General features: G+C 45.6%; 1 long non-coding RNA gene across 1 annotated transcript; it reads left to right on the top strand.

Moving 5' to 3' along the window:
* The first annotated feature begins 346 nt into the window (after positions 1–346).
* On the top strand, positions 347–6,963 carry LOC128311937 (uncharacterized). The gene is made up of 3 exons (XR_008290671.1): positions 347–496; positions 2,130–2,351; positions 6,546–6,963. It is a non-coding gene; the product is annotated as an uncharacterized LOC128311937 (long non-coding RNA).
* The last annotated feature ends 6,366 nt before the right edge of the window (positions 6,964–13,329 follow it).

The raw sequence follows: 13,329 nt of genomic DNA, 5'->3' as shown, positions 1-13,329 counted from the left end.
TAAAATACTTTTGAAATAGCTTTCACAACAACCCAGCATCACTATGAGATGCTTGGGTAGATATGATTTTATCTCTTCCAAAGCTGCACTGCATTAAAATGTGAGACAAACATCGAACTTTAGACTTTTGACATTCTTTGATTATTCGGGCTGCTTGTTAAACTAATTTTCTTAGGTTCCTCCCAAGAAGTGTTTTTGTTGTTGTTGTTCTGTATTTTATTCTATGTGTTTCAGCAGTGAAATTCCTACCCAGCAGGATATCTAAAAACCTCATTCCTAGGGAGAAGTAAGGAGCTGACTTTGTTAGGATATACTTACTTTAGAGAGGTAGTGTGATGTCATAAGTAAATATTGACATTGGAATCAGAACTCTCAAGTTCAAGACCCACCAATCTTACTTGATATGTAATCTTGGGCAAGTCATATAATCTCTCTAGGTCTCAATTTTCAACACTGGGGAAAAAAAAGATTAAGATACCTATATTACAGGGCTTCTGTGAGCATTAGATTAATGTAAAATTCCATATCTGGCATATAGTAAATGCTCAATAAATAGTTGCTGCTGTTATAGCATTCGATTCTACTCCCATAACTATCAAACATATCCTTGATTTTTGTCTGGAATTTTGAGGAAACTATTTTGTATCTCTCAGAATCTCCTTTCCTTGCAAGAGAAAGAAACCCAACTAAATAACTTTTATTCATTCATTCAACAAATATTTATTGAGTACTTCCATTTACTAGGAACTGTTTTAGGTGCTGAAGTTGTAGTAGTGAAAAGATAAAACCCCAGGTTTTGTGATGCTTACATTCTATAGTAAAGAGAGACACAAAGAGAGACACAATACAAAGAATGAGTAAGGAGAGAATACCAGGTTGTGATTGGAAATTTAAATATCACAGGGTACACAGTGTTACTGAGGACGCAGAGATAACTTATATTTGGGGGATAGAGAAGGCTTCTCTGAGGCATACAGATGATGAAAAGGAATGAGTCATGCAAACATTCTGGGAAGAGATGAGCAAATGCAAGGGCCCTGAGGCAGAGAACAAATCTGACAGTTTCAAGAAAAGAAGACTTAATTAAGAAGATGAGTTGGAAAGAGGAACAGGGGCCAGATCATAAATCATGTGGACCATGAAAAGGAGTTTGGACTTTATTAATTATTGTGGAAGTAACTGAAGGAAATTAAGCACAAAACTCTGTTATTTAAATTCCAAAAAGAGTGCCTTGTGTGCTATGTGGAGAAGGAGAATATATTGTAAGTGGTCAAGAGTAAAAACAAGGAATCCAGTTAGGAGACTATTGTTGGAGACTAGGCTGGGCAAAGAAGAGATAGAAAGAAGTATACAGGCAGGAAAATTATTTTAGAAGTAGAATCAGTGGGATTTGGTGGTTGATTGGGTTACAGAGGTACAAGATAAGGAGGAGTCAAGGGTGATGCTTAGTTAGGTTTTTGACTTGAACAATTGAAAAAGGCACTTGGGAGCCATTAAGGAGATGGGGAGACTGGGTGAAGGATGAGGGAGGGAGAGGAGATTGTATTGGATATGTCCAGTCAAGATAACTAGAGACAAACATGAGGCATTGTTGGATAGGCAACGAAACATATGGGTGTAGAGGTCAGGGCTACAAAGCTACAAAGGACAATGTCAGCATTAATGTTACTTAAAGCCATGGGACCTGATGAGATCACCAAGGGATAAGTATAGATAAAGACAAGAAAATGGTCCAGGAATGAATGTTGGGCATGTCAAGATTTCAAGGTCAACTAGAAGAGTTTCAAGGTCAACTGGCTGGCTCAGTTAGTAGGGCATGTGACACTTGAGCCAGCATCATGAGTTTGAGCCCCATGTTAGGTGTAGAAATTGCTTAAAAATAAAATAAAATAAATTATAAAAAGTTTAGAAGAGAAAGTTCAAGACTACAAGGAAATCCATTATCTTGATAATCAAACCAGTTTTGGCAAGAGTGGAACTGACTTCAGGACAGTAGGACTAAAGGTCTCTGATGCCATCAGGGTTCTGTCTGGTTTTCATTGCCACTCTGGCTTCACCACACCCCCCCCCACCTCAATCTTCCAACATTTCCCTCTGTGGTCTTCATTACAGAATTTTTCTTTTTGAAGGAAATACAGCTACAAACATCTCTGAATTCCATCTTCACAATGCAAGAGAAAAGGGAAAATCTTCTTCTAAACTGCTTTCGAAGTACCGTAAGGAAGATCGCTAATTGGCCTAGTGTGTGTCACAAGCCCATGCTTTGAACCAGTCTCAGGCCAGGAGGGGCATAGCAATATCACTGACTGGCCCCCAGCTTGGTTCTGTGCTCCCTGGAGTCTCTGGAAAAAGTATGGACTCTTTTCTTAAAAGAGAGTAGTCCATTTGTGGTGACTGATGAAATCACTGAGCTAGGCAGCTTTTTCAATTTGAATCTGTTTCGTAATTGTAAACTTGATATGTCTGTCTATATCTGCAAATATAGTATGACATGATAGCCTGGATTTTAGTTCTTCTTGTTTGATATCTTTAACCAAGTTTAAATAAATAAATGTGTTCTTATCTAAAGTTGAGATTGATGTGCTCAACATTTATACTAGAAAATAAAGTGGGTCATGAAACAAAAAAAGGAAAAAAAAAGCCAGGGTATCAGGAACCTTATGCAGACACTGAACTATCTGATTCTAGGGGTGATGTGCTCACAGAGAGGCCATAGTGAAGTTGGATTTCCTGGATGAGAGGGCCTTCCCTGTGGATCACCATATCTCAGGGAAGATCAGACGACCACTTCTATACCTTCTTGCCAACTGAGGGTTCTCCCTCCTGTAATCGGCTGAACTAAGGCCAGAGACAGGGGCCAATTATTCTGGATTGACTACCTTGCAACACACGCAGTAATTACTTGACTCTAGTCTGGGCCTGTTCCAAATTTTGTTTTGATTCACTGTGCAAGGGGAAAAAAAACGGAAGAATTTATTTCTAAGCCCACACACTTCAGGGGACTAAGAAAAAGTGACAACCCAAATTTACTAACCAAAATATGGTGATGTGAATAGCACATTCCATAATCGTGACTTAGCTGGCCTATTTAAGATGCACATTTCTGTTCCTCTTTATAGTTACTATACAAGAGAGCGATTTCAGGGTATCCAAAAGGCTGTCCAAGCAATGCACCCGATTGCAGTCTGCAATCTCTAAGAGTCCTCATTCAGGTTGTTAAGAGGGACCCTCTATGTGACCCCAAGTATATGACCAAAGGAAACTCATTAGGTGTCAGAGATGATTTCTGACCATCCCATTCCCCATGCTCCAAACCCACCTGATCTGGTATGGAGATCTTTGGTTTTTCCTCTTTATAACCTTTACTCAGGAAGCCATGTTATCAGCTCCAGCAAGTTCCCGAGGTCTGGAGCCTTGTCTTAAAAAAAAAATCAAAAACTAAAACAAAACACACACACACACACACACACACACACACACACACACACACACGATGAAATCCTTTCTTACTAAGAGGCTGAAGAGGGCAACATGTATGGGGACAATGAACTTGCCATTCACTATAGCCTGGCTGTTCAGGATGAGCCCCCAGCTTTGGGGGCTTTTTATTTGTTTTGGTTTTTGATGTTCTTTATTTTGTTTTTAGTTAGCATACTTGGGTTGTCATTTTTTATTTTCTCCTTAAAACATTTGATCTTAGAAAGAAATCTTCATTTTTGTCTATAGTATAATGAGAAGGAAGAATAGGAACCAGCTCAAATTGGGGTCAACAAGGCAATTACTAAGTGAGGTCCTATGTGGCTCTTCCCTTTTCCTTCACAAAGAGTTTGATATTGTTGTGTCCTTGTAAGAGAATGCTCTAGACCCTGGGAGGTGGCTTCCTGAGCAAAGCCTTTAAATGGTGAGAACCAGAGACTTTGGCAAGCTTGTTATCCGTGAACCACAGTCTCCAGACCTCACAGATTAGAACCATGGATGCTGAAGGGATTTGAAAATGTGATCTCCCTTAAGGAACTCTCAAGAGATGTTTTCTTACTAGAATGTATCTCTACCTCCTTCCCCTTTGGAGTAGGAGTCCAAGTAACATGCCTCTCTCCCAGCTGTCAAAGAGGTAGTGGGATTAGGTACAACCAGAGCCATCTGTTAGGTGTGAGGTGAGGTGAGGCTTTCTCAATATGATTCCAGGGGTTTCTCCAACAGGACAAATAAGATTCTTTAGGTTACTTTTCGGGACCACCAGGAGTTAAAAAAATGCCAGGAGAGACCTTTCTCCCCAAACCTTACTATTATAACTGTAAAGAAGAGAAAATATGCAAATAACAAATACCACAACTAGGCCAGGGAGAGAAAATGGTAAGAAAATTTCCAGGCATGCCATGTGACTAGAACTAAGCAAACAGACAGGTGGTGTCAGGGAAGTCTCTAAGCAGGTGGCCAGGCTACCTGGGCTACACCTGGGCTGGGATTCAGGTAGGACTCCAGTCTGAGCATTGGGGACCCACAAGGATGTTCCCTCTGCCCAGAGGTGCTAAGAGGGACATAGGGCATCAAGAGGCACCAAAACTGAGGACACCAAGAAAGGCCAGGCTAAGATGGCATTGCATTAGGGTGGCTAGCCCTTGGCTGCAGACTGAAGCTTGCTCTGATGGCATCCTTCAGTTCTTTCACTTGTTTATACCTGTGACCTTGGGAAAGTCCCCATACTTCCCTAGGCTCCTGTTTTCTCATCTGTACCTTAAGGGTAACAATATCAACCCTGGGGAGCTGCTGGTGGAATGAAATAAAGTATAACATGCTTAGTACAGTGTCTGGCACATAGCAAGCACTCAAAAAAACAATAGCTATTGTTATCACAAAAATAAGTAGAAGCCTGTTTAATCAGGGGGAAAAAAAGACACAACAAAAGAACCACATTATCCAGATTAGCATTAAGAGAACATTGATTTTTAATCCCACACAGTTGGGCTAGAGTGCCTTCAATCCCTCCTGCCCAAGGCCAAGATTAGTCCCAGTACCCAAGAGCAGAACTGAGTCCAGAGGTGAGGATCAGGTGACCCCAGCTAGGGATGAGGGAGGATGGCAGAGGCTGGGTGCCAGGTGAGACTCGGCAGTACCTTAGCTGGCTTGGAGTAGGTAACAGTATATCCTTGAAAAGGAGATAAAACTTGTTCTCACCTTAAAGAGAAAAGTTACAGTTCAAAATTTTTCTAATAGTTAGAATTATTTTAACTATGGAGAGGTGGCTTTGGAAAGGGTTGAGCTCATCTTTCAGAAGTTGTCATTGTGGTTTATATACACAATGGAGTACTACATGGCAATGAGAAAGAACGAAATATGGCCCTTTGTAGCAACGTGGATGGAACTGGAGAGTGTGATGCTAAGTGAAATAAGCCATACAGAGAAAGACAGATACCATATGTTTTCACTCTTATGTGGATCCTGAGAAACTTAACAGAAACCCATGGGGGAGGGGAAGGAAAAAAAAAAGAGGTTAGAGTGGGAGAGAGCCAAAGCATAAGAGACTCTTAAAAACTGAGAACAAACTGAGGGTTGATGGGGGGGTGGGAGGGAGGGGAGGGTGGGTGATGGGTATCAAGGAGGGCACCTTTTGGGATGAGCACTGGGTGTTGTATGGAAACCAATTTGACAATAAATTTCATATATTGAAAAAAAAAGAAGTCGTCAAGCAAAGATGGACAGACAGATATTCTTACAGGAAACACCAGGTGAGAAGGTTGGACTAGTTGACCTCCCAGGTGCTGTTTCAAGGTGAAGATGAAGGCCCCATGCTCTGTTGGAAATATGATGGCTGTTGAGTGAGAAGCTAAGAAATCGCCAGCAAAATATCAGGAATGAAACCTAATCTGGTGCATTTTGGCACCCTTGAGAGAACTACCTTTTCCAGGGTTTGATGGGGAAGGTGGTACTTCTGCAGGGCTGCTGGCTTCCCAGTAACACTGTGCCGCTTCTGGTCTTTGCAAAAGATGGTGTAGTGGTGGTGCTGGGAATTGGCGGGTGTTGGGGGAGGTGGGGTGGGGGGGAGGGGAGAGGTGGTAGGAGAAAAGAAAATGAGAAAAAAATAGATGCACCACAAAACCTGCAATTAGTTTGTACCATGCTATTTCCATAAAGTAGACCTCACACTTGAGATCTGAAAGGTAATCATCTGAGATATCAGAGCCTGGCTATAAATAGCCAAGCTCCCGGCCCTATGGCTGCACCCTGGGGAGAGGGGCTGACAGGGAGGCACCCCGCTGGGGTCCTGGGGACCAGGTCCACCCTCCCTCACTCATCCTTGTTGATGCCAACTCCCAGGACAGCAGGGCATCTGGGTAGCTATTTATGCCCAGATCAACTCTAATTGCCACACTCATCACAGGAAAGGCTGCTAGAGAAAGAAAAGTGCATTAGACAAAGCGGCTGTATCCACCCCAGTGGTTAGAATAAAAAAAGGTGTAATCACAGGTTCTGCCCAGGACCTGCCATGAGATTTGCCCTCTGGCATCTCCCTCATTCTGGAGCTCTTTGTTTGGGTCTCTCTCCAGGTAGCTGCACCCAGCTTCCTCCCCACAAATCAGACCGCTCATCTCTCTGCCATTTCCTCAGGAAGGCCTGAGGAGGTACCAAGCCAGACCAGGTTTGCAAACAGCTGCTTGAGAATCTCCAAACACACACCCCTTGGAACAGACTCATCATCTGATGGCATCTGCGAACTGCAGCTCAAGCCAAGGTCCCACGCTCTGGTTTTTTTGCACCTGCTTGGTGGGTTTCTCACCTGTGTGTGTGTGTGTGTGTGTGTGTGTGTGTGTGGACACGCACACGTGCATGTGTGTGTGTGGGCGGTGTGTTTGGTAAGTAAGTCCTTGCGTGCACCTAGCTTGGTCCCTGGGCTCCACTGATAATGTATCTCACACATACCTGATGTGCAATTATTTGTCAAATGTTATCAATGTTGCGAAGAATAAAAACACATTTTCAAGTATGGCTTTTTGTCATTACACGGTTTCTTGATGAACAGATAACTCAAAGAAAAACTACTTTGATGTGGGAGATTTCAAAGTATTTTTAGCATTCGAAAAGAGCAAACACACTGGGAACCACAGCTTTGCTAAGTAAAAGTCCACACAAAGCCATTATAACAGGGCTATTTTTACGCAGTGGACATTTCAGAAACTTGATCTAAAAATTAAACTTGCAACTTGCCAAATTAACAAATAAGATGCATGAGGAGATCCTTATCGTATCCCTGCCATCTCTCTATTCCTAGCCCACTGAGCAGGGACAGGCACAGAGTATCCAGTTAATGCTTGTTGCCTGACCCTGTCCCTGAGCCTCAGCCCATCCTAGCTCCACAGGGCATCTCTAACTCTAGTATATCTGCTTCCTGTACACACCAGAAGCTACCCAGTGGGGCTTCAGCAAGAATCAAATCTTGCCCCAAGCACCCTACCTTTCTGAGCACTTCAGTGGTCTTGATGGCTTGATGAGGTCTTAAAACCATTCAGTTGCAGGGAAGCTGGCTTAGGTCCCCTTCATATGAATCATCCCTCTACTGGGGGGTATATTGCAAAGTGTATGGGCTTTGGAGCAGAAAAATGTGCATGCCCATCTAGACCTGGTCCATCGTTAGCAGTAATTAACCTTAGACAAATCACTGAGCCCTTGTTTACTCATCTATAAAACACACCCACTGCAGAGGTTGGCATAGTAACATAAGGATTCCTTTTCCCATACTCTTTTACACAAATTTGGTAAGTTGCTTTTTCTTTTCTTCTTCTTTTTTTTTTTTTTTTGGCACTCACAAGTACTTTTTGGACAGAAAACACAGTCTTTACCCTAAAGAAACTTACAATGCAATTGGGTTAGTGATCCACGCAGGGCCAGCTTCACAGGTGTGCAACACGTGTAGTCACACAGGGCCCTATGCTCAGAAGGGTTCTATACTTGGTTTGTGCTCTGCTGTTGCTGTCTTGAAATTCTTAGTAACTCTTGAGCAAGGCACCCCTCATTTTAATTTTGCATTGGGCCTCCAATTACATATGTAGTCCTAGATATATGCATACGTGTCACACTTTAAGAATGTGCATATGACCTTGTTAGCATGACCCAAGGATACAGGAATGCTGATAGAAAGCAATGTTAAAGAAGTTTTTCTGGAGTGTTTGAGGAGGTCATCAAGAGGATGTGACTGCCTCTTCACCCCAGAGCTGGCCCTGGGCAATTGGAGGCTCCTCAACCCCTCCCCTGTCCTTGGAATATATGTCCTGGCCACTATCCCCTCACTAGAAGCCATCTCAAGGATGCAGCCTTGAGACACCAAGGTGTTGAGGCCTTTTGGACTGAATACATGACTGGATCCAGTTAAGGCCTCCATATAAACCTTCAAGACTCTGGTGGGTGCCTATAAAGATCTTCTCTTGCAGCTTCCCACAAGACAAGCATTGTATGTGCGACCCTTGCTGATTAGAATTGCCACCTGCCAATCTGGAGTGGTCTGTCACTTTCTTTGGGCTCTCCTGGCCCTCTGCATATGGGGGCCAGTTTAGAATTTCACCCTGGGGAACACCCGAGGTTGTGAGTCAATGTTGAGTTGATCAACACAAGAGGACAAGGAACAGAAGGACTCAACAATAATCAATCCAAAACAATACTTCTTAGGACTGTTCCAACCCAACAAGCAAAAGGGCCCCTCTACTTTAGGTAGTTCTGCATCCAGACTAATACCGGGGCTCCTGAGAAGGTGGGGACTTTCTGTTTCCACAGGCGAAGTGTGCTCTCCTGAAACCACTGGAAACCGTGGCTTGGGAGAGTGGCCTCCATGGCTTTCACTCCAAGCCCTGAAGCTTCTGCCCCTTACTTTGCCTCCAGCTTCTCTAAAATTGTCAAAATGCATGAAGCACATGTGTGATTTCCACCTGACATGTCCACCTCTCCCCTGCCCTCCTACTCCGACTGTTTCCACACTAGGAAACTTAGGTCCTGCCCGTACTTAAATCCCCTCTCTGGGCTGTCACCCCCTCTCTGGGCTGCAGTTTCCTTACTCAGGAAATGAGGATAATGATAAAGCCTACCCCTCAAGGTTACTGGGAGAATTAAGAAGTTCACACACACACAGGGGTTAGAATCGTGCTTGCCATGTGGTGAAGGCTCACCGATGTTCACAATTATCATCACCAGCTTTCATCGCCCTCCCCTCCCACCCCCTGCCCCTGCCCCTGCAGCCCATCTAATCTGCCTTCAGGCCCTGAGTCTCCTATCCCTGAACATCTCTTTAACCCAGGCCACTGTCTTCTCTTCTGAATTCTGCTACAACCTCTGAACTAAGCCCCGAGCTTGACCCTCCTCTCAATGCCCAGCATTCTTGCTGGATGTACTAGCTGTCAGTATATGTTGAACAAGTCAATCAGTGAGTGACTGATGCATGAGGGAGAACAGTAGAGGGATGGATCCTAATGCACAAATCTGACCAGCCTTCTCTGTGTTGATTAAACTCCTCAATGCTCAGGATAAAACCCAAACTCTTTAACTGAAGCCTTCTTGATCTGGCCTCTGCTCATTCTTAAACTTGCCTTCACACTACTAGCCACTGTCCACCCACCTCCCCACGTCCAGGCCTGCCCCTCTCCCGTGGGTCCTTACTCACATGCGGCTCCCACTCCTTGCTCCCCGGTTCCTGCATCCGGCCACCCCCCCCCCCCACCGCTATCTCCCATGACTGGACTAGGACATGGCTTCCCGAATCCACGAGACTGTTATCAACTGTCCCTGCTACACATTCCCAGGGCACGTGTGAACGAAGCCCGGCTTGTCCCTCTTCCCCTTCCCCTTGTCAGTCTCTGCCCCCAGAATGGAAACCCTCAACATGAAGATTGTGCCTTGTTCGTTTGCCTATTTTCAGCATCTATCACAGTTCCTGACATAGAAGAGACGCTTAGCAAATGATGATGTATTTATCAAATCAGCGCTGCATTGTTATCCCTTTATTTCCATTTCTGCCATTCCTCTAGACGGCGAGCACATCCAGGGTAGGAGCCGTGACTGCTTCTTACTTACTTTTGTATCCTCTGTGTCTAGCGCAGCCAGACCCACCGTACGTGCTCAAAGCATATTTTTTAAAATAAATAAATGGCTTTCAGATTTTTTAATTTGCATCTATCAATCTACAAATATTTATTATGTGCCTTTCCCAGGCAAGATAGCCTATTAGCATAAATTGTCAGACTCGACACAATGACAGGCTGGGGGAAAGGAAATTCCGGCTGAGGAAACAGCATGGAGACAGATGGGGAGCTATAAAAGAACATGGGCAGTTCAGGGAATGGTGGGAAGCCAGTCAGGGTGGGTGGAGTGAGACATCAGATTAAGAAGAGGCTTGGACTCTGTAAGCAACAGGGAGCCATTGCAAGTTCTTAAGGGTGGGAGACACAGCCTAAGTTTAGGAACAGAAACCCAGAAAAGAGACAAGAGTGACTTATAGCGGCATGGGATTTGAGGCTGGGAGACCAGACAGAGGCCATGGCAGCAGTCACAGGGGGACCATGTGATAAGGGGAAGGAGAAGGATGGACAGAAAGGGACTCCAGAGGATGTAGCTTCAGGGCAACCTGAGTGCTAAGGATGGCAAGCCTGATGATGACTTGGGTCTAATCTTGGGAGGTGAGAGGGTGGTGACACAGTCACTTTGAAGGAAAGCAGGTTGGCATGGGGGGTGGTTTCAGGAGCTCTTAGGGATTGGGTAATGAGCTCGCCTTTGGACTTGTTGGGGCTGGGAAAGAGCAGCCTGTGGAGAACCATGTGTCAGGCAGCTGGAATCAGGGTGTGAGGGGGTACAGGGTTGATGAAGCTGTTGGGGGGCAAGGAAATATGGCCTCCGAGCCTAGTGCTTACATTTCAGGGAAAGGATTCGGTGGAAGATGTTGGGCCAGACGGGGATGCAGGCAAAGGGAGGGCTCTGAGCCCCAGCCTTCCAGAGTAATGTTCACAAAATGTAATCGTTAGCGAACAGTGTTGGGAAACACCGAACTACCAAACCTGACATTTTCAAGTAGCAGGCAGGCAGGCGAGGGGCTTCCCAAGATCAGGCTTCCTTGAAACCCTAATTGAAATGCGACATTGGAAGGCACTTCACCCCGCAGAGGAGCCAGGAGGCGGGGGAAGCACTTGGGGGAGGGGTGGGGGGCTCCCAGGCTTAGGGAAGGAGAGGGAGTGGGGAGAACAGGAAAGGGTAGTGGGGGTCGCAGGAAATTTTCCCTTTCCACCTAGCACGCAGGAGGCGAGAAAGCCAAGGATTGCTGTCAATGGTGAGAGCTTCTACAGCTACAGAGGTGTCAGCTCAGGAGCCAAACTGCCATTTCCGCTTTAATTGGAGCCTCTCCGTGAAGGTTGGGGAAGGGATGAGAGAGGGGGTGGTGGAGAGAGGGGGAGAGAGAGAGGGAGAGAGGGAGAGAGAGAGAGAGAGAGAGAGAGAGAGAGAGAGAGAGAGAGAGACAGCAACGAAGAGATGGAGAAACAGGGACACAGAGAAACCTTTGGTGGAAGGAGAACCCCTCAAGCCATCCTGATCAGCTCCTTGGAGCCCTTGCCACCAGGTCAGGCTGCTGGCTCTGTTGCAGTGAGGGGCCACCACGCAGAACAGCCACCCCTCCCAGCGTGTGCACACACCTGCACACACACACACACACACAGCCCCGGACCCAGGTGGGAAATGAGCATGGGGAGGGGTCTGGAGTTGATTCACTTCCTCTTCCTTCTTTATCATTTATTAAAAAAGTAAAAAAAAAAAAAGTCCTTTTTCATTTTTCTCTAGTGCCCTGACTACTTGTCAAGCCCACAGTTCTTGATGCATCATGGGAAGCTCAGCCCATTTAAAGCCAGGGCATATATATGTAATAAAGCCCTAATCCTCCTGCAGGTTCCTGGGCTGTGCAGGTAGCCGATGAGGCAGTCGGCCCAGGCCCCCCCATGCCTCCACCCTGCCCAGGCCCCTTCCTTCCCCCTGAGGTCTCCTGAGAAACTGGCAGCATCCAAAAGGAAAAATGTCAATGAGGTAATAAGGAAAAGGAAGTGTGACGAGGCACGTTGGTGGCTCAGTCGGTTAAGCGTCCGACTTCAGCTCAGGTCATGATCTCACGGTTTATGGGTTCGAGCCCCGTGTCAGGCTCTGTGCTGACAGCCTGGAGCCTCGAGCCTGCTTCAGATTCTGTGTCTCCTTCTCTCTCTCTGCCCCTCCCTTGCTCACACTCTGTCTCTCTCTCTCAAAAATAAAAACATTAAAAAATTAAAAAAAAGAAAAATGACGTGTGTGTATGCGTGTGCGTGTGCATATGCTCACAAAAGAGAGACACACAGAGATTATACATGAAGGTCACGTAGGAAATGGTGAAGAGGAGAAGGGAAAAAAGGAGATAAGAAATAAGTTACAGAGAGTGAGAAACGGATACACAAAGTTAGCATTTGGATGTATATATTATCTATTTCCCGGGCCTTGTCTCTTCCTAAATATTCACAAATACATTAAAACAGCGTTTGAAAGAAGCTTTCAGAAATCGACGAACCCAACTCCCATTTCACAGATGCAAGAACCGAGGCACTGATTCTTAGGGGAAGTACACCTCACTCACAGGTACAGAACTTGAAGTTTAGAAAGGTTAGGATTTGAACCTAGATCCCTTGACTTTCCTACCTGAGCCTACAGAGGCTGGCACAGCAGTTTCTGTGGTCTGACATGTGGGGAGGTAACAATGACTGTCACTTAGTGCTTGCCACATGTCAGGTACTACCTACGGTACTTCACGTGTTACCCCATTTTATTGTGGCAGCAGCCATAAAAGGCAGGTGCCATTATTATCCACATTTCAGGGGGAAAATTGTGGAGGGAAGAGCACAGGCAGGTCAAGTCAATTGTACAAGGTTGCCCGGCAGGGAAGTGTTGGGGCTGGAGCACACACCCAGGCAATGGGATTCAAGCGCTTCTTTTTAACTACCCTGATGAGCCATCTCTCAATGATAAATTGAAAGGAAGGTGGACAAAGTCCATGCGATTATTCTCACCAACAAGTCGAGGACAAGCCATCCTCTTTCCAGCAGGTATGCCCAATCCCCTGAAGTATGAAAGCAGACGGAGCTTCTCCCAGCTCCCCTGGCCTCCCCTCGCCCCTCCTCATTCACCTGCCTCCCCCTAGATTAGAGGTCCTTCAGCTAGAAGGCTGGTCCGGGTCCTCCTTCTCCATTGCCATGTTGACGGGTGAGGCCACGCACAGGCTATGAGTTGTCTTCACAGACACACTGAAAAGCACGAGCTGAGCACCCACCCTGTAGCAGGGAGCCATGG

This window comes from Acinonyx jubatus, chromosome D1 (assembly GCF_027475565.1).
Source record: "Acinonyx jubatus isolate Ajub_Pintada_27869175 chromosome D1, VMU_Ajub_asm_v1.0, whole genome shotgun sequence".
Taxonomy (NCBI): domain Eukaryota; kingdom Metazoa; phylum Chordata; class Mammalia; order Carnivora; family Felidae; genus Acinonyx; species Acinonyx jubatus.
Note: the sequence above shows the minus strand (reverse complement) of the source record. Positions and strands in the feature narration are given on the sequence as shown.